The 13912-nt window shown below is 44.8% G+C and overlaps 1 protein-coding gene across 1 annotated transcript in view; it reads right to left on the minus strand.

The window, feature by feature from the left end:
- CRIM1 (cysteine rich transmembrane BMP regulator 1) overlaps positions 1–13912 on the minus strand; it is a 937771-nt gene that overhangs the window by 553123 nt on the left and 370736 nt on the right. The window lies entirely within an intron of this gene.

Below are 13912 nucleotides of genomic sequence, written 5' to 3' on the forward strand. Positions count from 1 at the left end.
TTGGAGCAACTAGAATTAGCGTCATGGAGTGCTGGCGCAGTTTGCGTGCCACCAGCGGTATCAACGGTGCTGGTGGAAAAGCGTAGGCAAATTTGTTTGACCAGTTCATTCATATCGCATTGCCCTGAGACTGCGGGTGTGGGAACCTTGCGGCGAAGTACCAGCATTTTGCGTTTTCTTTTGTGGCGAACAGGTCTATCTTTGGCTGTCCCCACTGTTGGAAGTATGGTTGTAGCACTGAGGGATGAATCTCCCACTCGTGCATCTGTTGGCTGTGTCTGCTGAGCAGATCCGCTATCTGGTTGTCCTTGCATGGGAGGTGCTCGGCCATGAGAAAGATGTTCCTTTGAATGGCCCACTTCCACATGCTTTGAGCCAGATGTGATAGCTGTGGAGAGTGTGTTCCTCCCTGTTTCTGTATGTAGTACATTGCAGTCATGTTGTCCGTCTGGATCAACACAGTCTTGTTGCACAGATGTACTTTGAAGGCTTTCATTGCCATAAAAATTGCCATCAGCTCCAGTAGGTTGATGTGCATCTTTTTCTGCTGCGTGGTCCATAAGCCCTGTACTGTGTGGTGTAGGACATGGGCTCCCCACCCTATCAGGGATGCGTCCGTTGTGAACACTATTTGTGGTACTGGCTCTTGGAACAGTCGTCCTTTTCAAAGGTTTTGTGGATTCCACCAATGCAGAGAGTTGTATGCACGACTGGTCACCAACACTAGGTCGTTTAATTGTCCTTGAGCCTGGTTCCACTGACGTGCTAGGCACTCTTGCAGCGGACGCATGTGTAGTCTTGCGTGGGGGACTATGAAAATGCATGAGGCCATCATACCTATTAGTTGCATAAACACTCGTGCTGGGAGCGAGTGTTGGGGCGTGAACCTTTGGATTAGCGTCTGAATGCTGTTTATTCTGACAGAATTTGGCTGTGCCTTCCCTGCCAGAGTGTCTATTGTCGCCCCCAGGTATTGTTGTACGTGGGCAGGCTGAAGATGGGACTTTGGGTAGTTCAGCGAGAAACCTGAACTGTGCAGGAGGTGAATAGTGTGGGACATGTGGCTGGCACATTGCTGGGCTGACTGTGCTTGTATTAGCCAGTAGTCGAGATATGGATAGACATGAATATGCTGTCTTCTGAGATGTGCTGCTACTGTCGCTAGGCACTTGGTAAATACTCTCGGGGCTGTGGTCACCCCGAAAGGAAGTACTTTGAATTGATAGTGCTGATTTTGTATTGTAAACCTGAGATATTTCCTGTGTGCTGGGTGTACCGGTATATGGAAATATGCGTCTTTCAGGTCTAGTGTTGCGAGGAAGTCTCCTTGACGCAACAGTGGTAACACCTGCTGTAGAGTGAGCATATGGAAATGCTCTGATAAAATGTATTGGTTTAACCCATTCTATGCTAATGACAAGGTCAGCTCGTCATGCAGTACCACTGGACCTGTGCTTATGACGAGCTGACCTTGTCATGAACAATGGGAAATATCAATCTTCAGCACAGGGGAAAAATCTCCTGAAGCGGTGAAGGTGTTAAGGGCCTGAGGTCCAAGATTGGCCTGAGAGACCCGTTCTTTTTGGGGATTAGGAAGTATAGTGAATACACTCCCGTGCCCTGGTGTTCTAAGGGTACTGGTTCTATGGCCCCCTTTTGTAGCATGCGGATGACCTCCTGCTGCAATAAGTGTAGGTGTTCTGCGGACATAGGACGGTGTTTTGGGGGTATGTTGGGAGGTGTGGAGATTAATTCTAGGCGATAGCCATGCTGGATAATTTGCCTTACCCACTTGTCTGTAGTGATGTTTTCCCAGACTTGTAGGAACTGCTGTAATCTTCCCCCGACCGGTGTTACATGGTCTGGGGGCAGTGACAAGAAGTCACTGTTTGGTATTGGTAGAGGACCTGGTGGTGTTATTCCCTCGTCCTCTACCCTTGCTGTTATTGCCACGGTATCCACCTCTACTGTTTTTGTTGTAGGTGTTTCTGCGTGTTCCCTTTGTTGTATGAGGTTTGCTGCGCTGAGCCTCCACTTGCAGCTCCTCTGTTGCCGGAGCGACGAAAGGAGCCGCCTCTGTATTGTTGTGACTGCAAGGCTCCCATAGACTTGACTGTGTCGGTATCTTTCTTCATTTTGTCTAATATTGTGTCAACATTAGGCCCAAACAAATAATCGGGATTCACTGGCTGATTAAGTAAAGAGCTCTGAACCTCATTTTTAAAGCCAGAGATGCGTAGCCACGCATGGCGCATGAGCATGACACTGGTATTGATAGCCCTGGCTGCTGTGTCTGCAGCGTCTAGCGCGCATTTGATGGAGGCGTTGGATATTAACTTTCCCTCCTGTATTAGGAATTCTGCCTGTTCTTTATAACGGTCAGGTAGATGTTGGAGAAGGTGTTCAAGTGTGTCGTAGTGTGCCCTGTCATACCTAGCTAACAGGGCTTGAGTGTTTGAAATTCTCCATATGTTAGCTGCTTGAGCCGCTACTCTTTTGCCAGAAGCTTCCACAATTTTCGACTCTTTGTCTGGAGGTAGAGCTTCGCCAGTGGTTTGAGAATTAGCACGTTTGCGTGCATTGGATACTACCAAGGAGTCTAAGGGCAGCTGCCCCCTAATATATGTAGGGTCCCCTGGTGCTGGCCTGTATTTCTTTTCTATCCTGGGGTTAATGACTCTTGCCCTAGTAGTTTCTTTAAATATGTCCCCAGCGTGTTTGAGCACCCCTTTCAACATTGGCAATGTTTTGACAGATCTTTCAGAGGTGTTGAAAGTGTCAAAAAGGAAGTCTTCTTCAATGGGGTCCGCATGCATTTCCACATGGTGGTTGTATGCCGCTCTTTCAATTAATGCATTGAAGGCTGTTGTGTCCTCTGTAGGTGAAGTTTTTACAGGGTACGCATTACTGTCTTGCGTGGGCTGAGAGTCTGCAGGATCTACAGCATCAGTCCATGTTTGATGTTGGTTATCCTCATTGTCCACTGGATAATTATACAGTTCACTGTCATCATATTCCACATCCTCATTGGTGTGTGAGGGTGAGTATGTATAGGTTTGTTGCACCTGTGGTCTGATAGGCTCAAAGAGAGTTGGATATGTATAAGAGTCTCTTTTCTTTTTGAGTGGTATTTTGTAGTGTTCAGCAGTAGTGTCTGGTCTGATTTTCCTTTTTAATAGGGTAATTGTGCCAGTATCTGGGTCCACATACAGTTTGGACTGTTCTTCTGCTGAGGGCTCTTGCTCTTCATGTGCTTGAGCTCTTCTCCTTTGTAGAGCCGTTTTTTATTGTGTCGGTTCGATCTCCGTTGTTGGTTCGACCGATCTCTTTTGCACGTGCACCGGAAGTCCGAATTTTATCGGTCCGAGGGTCTTTTGTGCTTCGACAGTCGTTTTCGGCTGCACGACTTTTTTCTATGCTGTGATTTGTATCGACCCGACTGTTTTTGTTTGGTCGAGAACCACTTTTGTGCTTGGTGTTGTCCTCGGAGCGATATGTTGCCTTGGCTCGATTGATCCCTTGGCCTCGACCCTTGTTTTCGGCTCGAGTGTTTTTGTTTGCAACGTCTTTGGCTTGTCGACTTTTTGTTTAGATTCGACAACCATCTTCTGCAGTAGTCCTTTGTTTGCGTTGCTTGGCGTCGATCTCGTCGGTTCGACGGCCTTTAGCTTGGCATGTCCCTGGGCGTACTGGCTCTCGGCTCGACAGCCCTGATATGCGCCGCTTCCCTCTCGGCGGCCATTTTATGTTTGGTTGGCGCCGATGGATTTGCGTCCTTCGGTCCGAAGAGTGGGAACTCGATTAGTTTCGGTTTCTGTTTTGCTTCAGGAGCTTTTGGTTTCGATATTACCAGTGAATGGTAATGTTGCACCGATGGCTCTTGCCTTACACTCTTAGCCGGACAGACTTGTGGGGCTATAGAATCGATGTTTTGATCTTGGCTAAGGCCTTCCGGCGATGCCTCGACCTAAGCCGTTTGAAGCGTTTCATTATATGTACTGGGCGCCGTACTTACGGATGGCCCCATGTCCTCGCCGGAGTCGTCCTCGACGGCTCCGATCCCTTGATCGTCGTCCCCTACCTCGACGATGTCGTCTTCTTCGTCGATGTAGTAGTTGGAGTCATGTTCCGACCCTTGCTCCGACTGCTGGTCTGAGTCTTCAGCTTCGACGACCTCTTTGTCGTCTTCAAAGATGTTCTCCGGGTCAGGCGCTGGCTTCTGCATCGTCTGCCTCGCTGCTCTTCGAACCCGAAGAGATTTCTTCGAACTAAACTGGGCACATGCTAAGCAGTCGGCTTCATTGTGTTCAGGTGATAAACACTTGTTACACACAGGGTGTTTATGTGTGGGAATTTAGAGTTACAATTGGGGCATCTTTTGAACGGTCTTCGTTTCATCGACGAAAGGCCCCTGGTGTCGAAGGAAGGCCGCGTGGCCCGATTCGACGCTGTGAGTAGAAAAGACCAGAAAGAAGGTTGTAGTCACCGATCGAATAACTATACCGACGACCCCGAAGGCCTTTTAAAAAAGTTTTTATCGATTCCGAACTCCGAGTTGGAAATCACATCCGAACCCAATGGCGGAAAAAAACAATCTAAGGATGGAGAGGAGGCCCATGCGCACTGTAGTCCAGGGGAGGAGCCACCTATCTCGTGATACGTCGAAGACTCTTCCAGGACAACAATGTGCAATCATCCGGACCCAACACTAGGCGGCGATCTATGCACAGATATGAATGTCAGCAGCCCACATGCCTCGAACAGTATGTTGCTTTTTATTTGGTCCTCTGTGACAGGAGACTCCAAACTCTACTCCATCATCCTGCAGACACTTTAGGACGAAGACGGTGGTTAGACCAGACTGGGAGGAATATGATAATGTTAGAAATAGCCTGAAACTGATCTCAGACTGGACTTGTTGATGATACAAACTCTGCCAGAACACTTAGTGTATGTACAGGGCAGAAACTATCAGCTGGTGTGCTAAGATTTCTTTAACAGACACTCAGGGTCCCACAGCAGTATCAACTGAGAAACTCCTCTGTGTTCCAGGGCTGGAATCACTACCTGCAAACTCCCCTTTGTCAGGTTTGGGAACAGAAACCTGAACATTCTGCAAATCTCCAAGGAGATGATGCATGAGTCCTTTCTTGAGGAAAGGAGCTGCCTGCTACGGAGGGATGCCGGAGGTGTCCTTGCACAAAGAAGAAGTTGCCTTGAAAAGGATGAATGCAAGGAGCTGTGGCAGGAGCAGTGGAACACAGATCACTGCAATTCAGGAAGGGATACACAGTGCAAGCCTGTGTTGTTAACAATTGAAACCCTATTGCTCCTATAGCGTGACTAGAATCTATAGCATATGTGCATGGATGGGCATCTGAGGAATGCAGACCATATGCAAGCAAATACCTCAACCAAAACCAACGCATCACAAGAAAGTGGGCTCTAATCCAAGATCCCATACCCAAATCGGTGGTCTTTTACTGCCTTCCTCTGGTGCATCACTGAAACCAGGGAGGACTCTGTACTTTGGGTGGATGGCTTGTGTTTTGTCCTGAGGAAGAGCAACCACTGAGCATCTGCCTGGATCCAAGCAGCACTGGTAGAGAGTGGCCTTCCTCTCGCCTGGACATGAGCCATGTTGCCTTCTTCATCGAACAGTGTTCCTGCATGCTTAACATGTTGCCAAAGGTCTCAGAAAAGAGGAAGCACTACAGCCCCATCCACACGCAACAAGAGCAGACCAATCCACTAAAGACTAAAAGTGACTAAGATATAGTGTAAGACAATAGGGAACTGTGAGTTTGATGGCTGATATGTACAACAATCACAGACATATTTTCCTTTGGGGAGGATAGACTGGAAGAACCCAGAAAATGGTAAAGAGGAAAAAGAGCCTAGCTGGCACTGAAGAGATTGCATGTTGTCTTTTTGTGTGAAACCAAGTTACTGAATCTCAAAAGGACCAGTTTTTACATCAAATTTTAATGCATCGTTAGCATATCTGATCTTTGCTTTGCTATCGGTATATAAAGCGTATTTCATTTTAATATACTTTACATGCAGAAGAATATAGGCGTGATTTACAAAGCTCCATGTGTGGCATAGTCATTGGCGAAGATTTGGGCTGGGGAGGACACTACAACTGGCGATGAGATAATGGATAAGTAACCTCCATAGAGTTTGCAGTGGTCCGTAAAACTGCTCAACACCACTAAAAAGTCAAGACTCATTTGTGGCAATGATGAAGCATGTGAAAAGAGAAGTATAAGCACCCAATTATGTACTTAAAGGTACGGCATAAAGCACCTGTTTGCTGCAACACAGCGGCTGATATCCATGAACTATAACATGAATGCTCATCACGAAATAGTAAGTCAATTCCTTTTGTTGAATTCATGGGTTGGGAAAACTCAAGAGTATAAAAGTCCAATCACACATTAAGGAGGACGTCCATCCTACTGCTCACAGACACAGACGAATTGCCTTTTATACTTACAGGAAGCTGTTGAAAAGGAACTTGAATCTTTACTCAAGCACAAGATCATTGAGCGTTCTACTGGTCCAACTCCATGGGTTTCCATCATAATGGTAGTACCAAAAAGGACAGTGAAAGAGCTATAAGTATCTGCGTGGATATGTGTCAAGCGAACAAGGCCACTGAAAGAGAAAGACATCCAGGTCCACACATTGCTGACATAACACAATTGAATGGTGCAAAGGTATTCTCTCGCCTGGATCTTAATAAAGGATATCATTAGTTGGAACTCAGGGAGAATTACAGGTGCATTAAACCCTTTTCTACACATATTGGTCTGTTCCGTTACAGGAGAATCTGGGTTGGTGTATGATCCAGCTGCAGAGCTATTCCAAGATGTAATTCTATGTATTATACAGCCTGTCATAAATGCTTTCAATTACAATGATGACATATTGGTTTTCAGAGCTACACAGAAGGAGCATGACAAATTTCTCATGCGATTGTGTTGGTTGCTCACTGATGCTGGTTTAACTTTGAATGCCAAGAAATGTGAGTTCCATGAGAAAAAGTTTAAATTCTTTGGCCTTATCTTTTTTGATCCGGGCATGACACCCAATATGGCTAAAGTGCAAGCACTGTCATCTGCCAGTCCCCAACAAGATGCTTCCATGTTACGTTCCTTTCTGGGCGTTGCCAGCTTTTCTCTAGATATGTACAAGACTTTACCACTGTCAGTGCGCAATTAAGAGACTTGACTAAAAGAAATATTTATTTTCTTCGGTCACATGAATGCGAGCAAATCTTCCATAAAAATCAAGCAAGCTATTGAGAACACTACTGAAATTACATATTTTGAGCCAAAGCTTCATACTGAGATTCTTGTTGACGCTAGCCCAGTCGGGTTGGGTGCCATCCTTGCATAGCAAGGCAGACATCCAAATGCTTGAAGATGTTTTGTGGCATACACCAGCCAAAGTTTGTCCCAAACTGAACGTGCTTACTCACAACCTGAAAAAGAAAGCTTGGCAATTGGTTCGGTTTGTGAATATTTCCATGTGTTCTTGTTAGGAAAGTCGTTCATGTTTGTGACCAATCATCAAGCATTATTGACTATCTTTGGGAATCCAAAAGTAGAAATGCCTCCTCACATTGAACATTGGGGTCTACCATTGCAAGAGTACAACTACACCATTTTGCAACGTCCAGGGAAAAATCAGAGCTCTGCTGAATATTTTTCACGAGTGCCTCTACAATGCCTTCGCTCCAATTCCAAGACGGCTGAAGCTTATATAATAGTGGAATCAAGCACTCAAGTTGCCATTTCTTTAGAACAAATTGTCACTGCCACAAGTCAGGATCATGGCATGCTGAAACTGAAAGACATTATTACACATCAGTCTTGGTACTAGCACCTTCAACATCTTACCAGCAACAGAGAATATCAAAAGTTTAAGAATGTCAAAGATTAACTATCTGTTACTCTGGACCATATTATTCTACAAGGGTCAAGAATTGTCATTCTGAAAAGTCTGCAACAGCAGATAATTGAAGTGGCCCATGAAGAACTTTGTGGAATTGTTGTCACCAAATGCATTCTCGAAGACCTAGTCTGGTTTCTACGTCTCACCGAGAGGGTAACATTTTTTTACGGTCTGTCATCCATGCAACCGCTTGTCATCGAAAACCACTCAACACCCCTTAAACATGTCAGAGTTCCCAATGCATGCATCTGAAAGAATTGCAGTGGACTTCTTCGGTCCTCTTAACAACGGACATCACTTGATGGTGATAGTAAATGAATATTCCCGTTTTCAATTGATCGAAGATCTCCCATCTCATCATTTAACTGATGCAATTGAAGAAGCAGGTAACATTTCAAGAACGTGTCATTGAGAGATTAGATGGTATCTTCTCAATCTGGGGTGTTCCTGCGATTTTAAAGTTTGACAACTGCCCACCTTTCAACAGTTGAGAATCCAAAGATTTCTTTGGTCGTCTTAATGTGAAACATCAAAAGAGCACCCCTCTCTGGCCAAAGGCCAATGGCCTTGTCAAAAGTGAGTGATCTTTGAGCTCACGGGTACCCTTGCATAAAGAACTAGAATAGAGGTTTGTTGAAAACATGTGGCGAGCACCTGATTAATACAGATTCTACCATGTAGTTTGACCTCCTCACACACACCTCCTATCGCCTCGGTATACACATTTAACAAGCACTGGAGGCTAATCATCTCTATTCGGTGAAATGAAACAGATGGAGCACAGGCTGCTGTTCCATTTGCTTCTTCCATGCTGTGAGGTTCTCTCTTGGTCAAATGCAACCAGAAGTGCTTTGGCATGACCATCAAACCAGAGAAAATGTGATCCTTACTTTTTAGTGTTCAAGTGCCTTTGCATTTGGGAATATCAAATCAAATTCAGATAATCTTGTATATACAGGCATTAGGCTTCATGCTTTTTGTGTAAGTGGTGGTTGCTAAATTATCTACAGATTCAATCCCTATGCAGGAGGTCTGAGTGCAATCATAAATGGATACTGCTGCAGAAACGTGAGTTTTTCTAATGCAAAGTTTTTTCTGTGTGGCTTTACAAGCATTGCAATTAGTAAGCGTTTTTCAGAACTGCATACCTGCACAGACAATGGCGGCTGCTGGAAAAGTTCCTTATAGCAAGATATAAGTCGAGCTGCTGCAGCAATTCAATGAGTGAACCATTCCAAAACATTTGAAAGATAACAAAGGAGCAAGTAACGAGGCCATGGAAACAACTTAAGGAGCCATGAGTTTGCTTAACAGAGGATACAAACGCAAACTGCATTTGGAAAGAAGCACTGGTAAAGGCAATACAATCTGGCCATCAGCTGCTATCCCTTTGCCGTTGTCAGTGCTTGTTTTTTCTTTGCTTGTCATAGCTTTTGCAAATTATTGATGGGAAAGCTGCCAGGCTTCCTCTTCCACCCTCCCAGAAAATGGTTAAAAGCAAAAAATATTTTTGGGTCTCAAAAATAACACATTGTCATAGTAGTCTCTGGCACAGAAGAGAGCTACCCAATTACTTTCGATATCAATATAGTCCTTCTGAGAAGGGTAGAATGCTGCACTCATAGTGAAGTTAGCCAATGGCTGAAGCGGGCTGATCCACTGCCCATGCTGTAGTGGGCCGAAGAAAAGTAAAATGACATTAACAGTTCAGTGGATGTAGAGGACTGCCTGAAAACCCCAATAAGTAAGTATATTATATATATATAATTTTAATCACATCAAAAGGTCTTGGCTAACACCAGACCTAAAAAGTCATAGTGTCATAGATGAATGGGAATGGTCAAAATGTCATTTTTCAGTCTCATTGCTGGAAAGACTTGCCCTTTATACTCCCACTGGGAGCAATGTCACCCTATTACATGATCTTGGTGCACTGTGGACATTATAATGGTCAGAAAACAGAAATACCTTAGTATACTGGCACAAATAATCCTTTCCAATTTACATTTAATGCTGCCACCCTGCTGTGCAGTTTTTATTCTACATCTGGGTAATACTTTTCAGACTGTTGCCTGAAGTCTGTGCTCGTGTACAAAGCTCACCAGCGCTCACTGACACTTGGAGCCAAACGACTGCACAGAGCAGTGAATAAGCACCATTTCTCACTTTACGCCGGCATTCACAGGGATCTCTTTTGAGGATGTGCTGGAAAGGAGCCCTTTGTGAAGTGCTTTCAAAGTAGCAAGGTGTTCTTTGGATCATTATAAATCTGAAAGACAGCTTTGGACCTGACCCTGGAAATGTAGGGAGTGGGATAAGAAATTTTAGCCCTCATTAGTGCAACAAACTTTGAAAGAAAATTACAGGGCACAGTCCTTATATTTTCCTGTATCTCGTTATACTGACTTCTTCGCTGTTCATACTTCTTTGATATGTAGGATGGTTAAAAGGCTCAGTGAGTTAAAACCTCGCCACCAAGATATCTGTGAGCTAGCTACCAGTCTGTAGTCCGAATCCCAGAAAGGCCGACTTAATAAGCCTTCCATCTGACGAGGGTCGGTAAATTTAATATCATGAAATGTATTAATAGAAACATTTATTCTAAACAGCAATTTGAAACAGCACTTTGAAACAGCAGTGTGTGATATGAAGTGCTATGTAAAAATGAACCAACACCAGGGCCACGGGAAATTTGCGATTTTGCAGCCTCGTTTTCTTTTCGCAGTTATGGATTTGCCGCATTTGCCACATAGTTCAACCTCTGCTGCATAATATGCAGATTTTAACAAAAAATGCTTCTACCTTAAATGGAACAAAATGAGTAGATTTGCAGCTTGAAGAGTTTTTGGGATTTACATGCTGTGCATTATTCCATCATCTAGTTGTTGGATCCAGATTTTTTCCCCCCCTCGATTGTGGGTGTCGTAGATTTGGAGGTATGGTCATCCCCTGTGTGATGTCAGATGGTGCCCCGGCAGTTTCTCTGCATAGTCACCAGCTTTAGAATCTTTTTTCTTTCCGTTTCTGGTATACTTCCTCTTCTCTTTTTTTTCCCCTCCTCCACCTGGTTGCATCATCTCCCATTTCTGGGGAAGCGGGTGGGTCGCATGTGAATCCAGAAAACTCTTCAAGCTGCAAAACTACTTCTACTGGTAAGTAACCATTTCGTTTTGCAGCATGAATCCTTTTCTGGAATCACATCCTGTGCATTTGATTATATAGCGGTATACTTTCCCTTGGGTTGGTTGGCCTGAAACAAGGAAGTGTTAGCAAGCTGTGCTTTCTTGTTCTTATGAATGTCCACACAATATTTTGTAAAGGTGTGTGGTGATGCCCAAGTTGCTGCTGAACAAACTTCGGCAATGAGAATGTTCGCTAAGAACGATAGTGTTGCACCTTTTTACCTAGTTGAGTGAGATCTGGGATGTGTGGACCGTGTCATCCCCGCCGAGGAATAATAAGTGTATCGTTTCTACTAACCATATTGAGATTGTTTCTTTAGTTACTGGGGAACCTTTACTTCCTTTGGCAAAGGAGACAAGCCTCTGGTTTCCTTTACAAAACTCAGTTTCTTGCAGATAGTACATTAAAGCCCTCCTTACATTCAACATGTGTAGGGCTCTTTCCATCTGTGTTTTGGGTCCTTTGAAGAAAGTTGATAGCCGTTTGTTTGGTTGACATGAAAGTGAGTCACCAACTTGCGCAGAAAATGTGGGTTGGTACTGAGAACCACCTCGTCCCAGTGTATTTGTAGGTATTGTTTCTGTATTGCTAGCACTTGCAGCTCACTCATTCTGCCTAGAGGTGTGAGTGCAATCAGAAAGGCTGTCTTAAAAGTGAGTGACTTTAGATCTGTTTTGTGTATAGGTGCAAAAGGGTCTGTCAATAACTGCATTAGGACAGTGTTTAAGTTCCACAATTGCGCTGAAACCGATCTCGGTGGTGCCACTCTCTTAGAACCTTTCAAGAATCTCTTCACCAATGGGGATGTGAAGAAGCGGTTACCTGAAGTATCCCTAGCATAGGCTACTATTACTGCCAGGTGTACCTTTAACAATGCATAGGTTTACTCACTATTTAACAGGTGAGTGAGCTATGTTAATATAGTTTCCTACTCTGTCATGGTCTCCATTTTATTGTTATCTGTGCACCACTGAATGTATCTGCTCCATTTTCTAGCATAACATCTCCTTAGGTTTGCTTTCCTTTATTATTTAAGGATGTCCATCATCCTGGGTAGAAACTGTAGATGCCAAAACTCTAGATATTCAGGAGTCAGCCTGCTAGGCTGAGTGTCGTTGGCTCCGGGTGGTATACTCTCCTGTCTTGCATTATTAGCAGATATTCCAGACCCAATGGCGGGAAAGAAATCTGAAGATGGTGACTACGAATAGGAACTTCCGGGGTGCTGTCTGACGTCACACAGGGGACGGGCATACCACCATATGGAGGTCGACAGTGCTCTCAACGGAGGAAAAACCAACAATTCTGGACCTAACCACTAGATGATGGAATAATGCACAGCATGTGAATCCAGAAAAGGATTCATGCTGCAAAACAATAGTTACTACAAACACAGCATCAAGTGTTGGCACACAGTGGAAGGCCTTTTGCAAAGGTTGACTGGTCACCCTTCTATTGTTTATTGCTCTATTTGGGTGCAAATCAAATCAAATAAACTTTATTCGGTTTCACATAGAGAAAACCATAAAAGTTGCAAGCATCCAAAATACATTAAAAACATGATTCCATAAAATTATAAGGCAAAGAGAAAATATAATAAAAAAAACATTGCACAACTTCCCATTGTAATCTCTAACAATAAAGTGCACAGTTCGGGGTCGAACGGTGTACCCCTTGAGTTTAGAATTACCCTACAAGGGTATCCTACGCTTTATAAACATTTATCTCAATGCTGGATCATCAGTCGGGTCGCTATTCGTCTAAACAAGCCCTGGTTCTCACAATGAATATTTGGGTGAAAATTGATACTACTGAGGTGAAACATTTGCCCAGATAGTGTCAAAGCGTGTAACAAGCATTGGTAAAGCAAATATGTTTTGCCTATGCAAGACTTATTGGCTTTGCTAATGTCTTTTAGCGATGTTGTACAGCAGAGTGGTGTGGAGTACATAGGAGTGGCTTGACAAACTGGCAAAGAATGGAGTAGACAGGCATATAGTGGCGTGGAGTGGCATTAAGTAGAGTGGTGTGGTGTAGAGCGGCATAGAGTGGTATAAAGTAGGTTGACAGAGTGGAGTTGAGTGGTGTGGAGTGGACTGTAGTGGCATGAAGTAGAGCGTTGTGGAATGATGTATAGTGGAGCAGCACAAAGTGGTGTGGAATACAGCAGAGTGGAGTACAGCATGGTCCAGCAGAGATGGGTTGGGTGGGGCAGAGCGGGCGGGGTACAGCAGAGCAGGGCACAGCAGAGCAGGGCACAGCAGAGCGGGGCACAGCAGAGCGGGGCACAGCAGAGCGGGGCACAGCAGAGCGGGTCACAGCAGAGCGGGTCACAGCAGAGCGGGTCACAGCAGAGCGGGGCGGGGCAGAGCGGGGCGGGGCACAGCAGAGCGGCGATGAGTGGGGTAGAGTGATGTAGAGAAGCACTGCGTGGAGTGGCATAGAGTAGCGGGACAAAGAGTGGAAGGGCACAGAGTGCAGTGCAGTAGCACAAAGTAGAGTGGTGCAGAATAGAGTGGCATATAGTGCACTGGGGTAGAGTGCAGTGGAAGAGATCAGTGTAGAGCAGACTGGCATAGAGTGCAGTAGTGTAAAGTGGCACAGACGCAGTGGCATGAAGTGCTGCGGCATAGAGTTCAGTGGTGCAGAGTAGAGTACAGTGGGACAGAGAAGAGTGCAGTTGCATACAATGTGTGAAGTGCAGCAGCATAGAGTGCAGTGGCATAGAGTAGAGTGCAGAGACAGTGCAGTGGTGTGAATTGCAGTG

Source organism: Lissotriton helveticus, chromosome 6 (genome assembly GCF_964261635.1).
Source record: "Lissotriton helveticus chromosome 6, aLisHel1.1, whole genome shotgun sequence".
Taxonomy (NCBI): domain Eukaryota; kingdom Metazoa; phylum Chordata; class Amphibia; order Caudata; family Salamandridae; genus Lissotriton; species Lissotriton helveticus.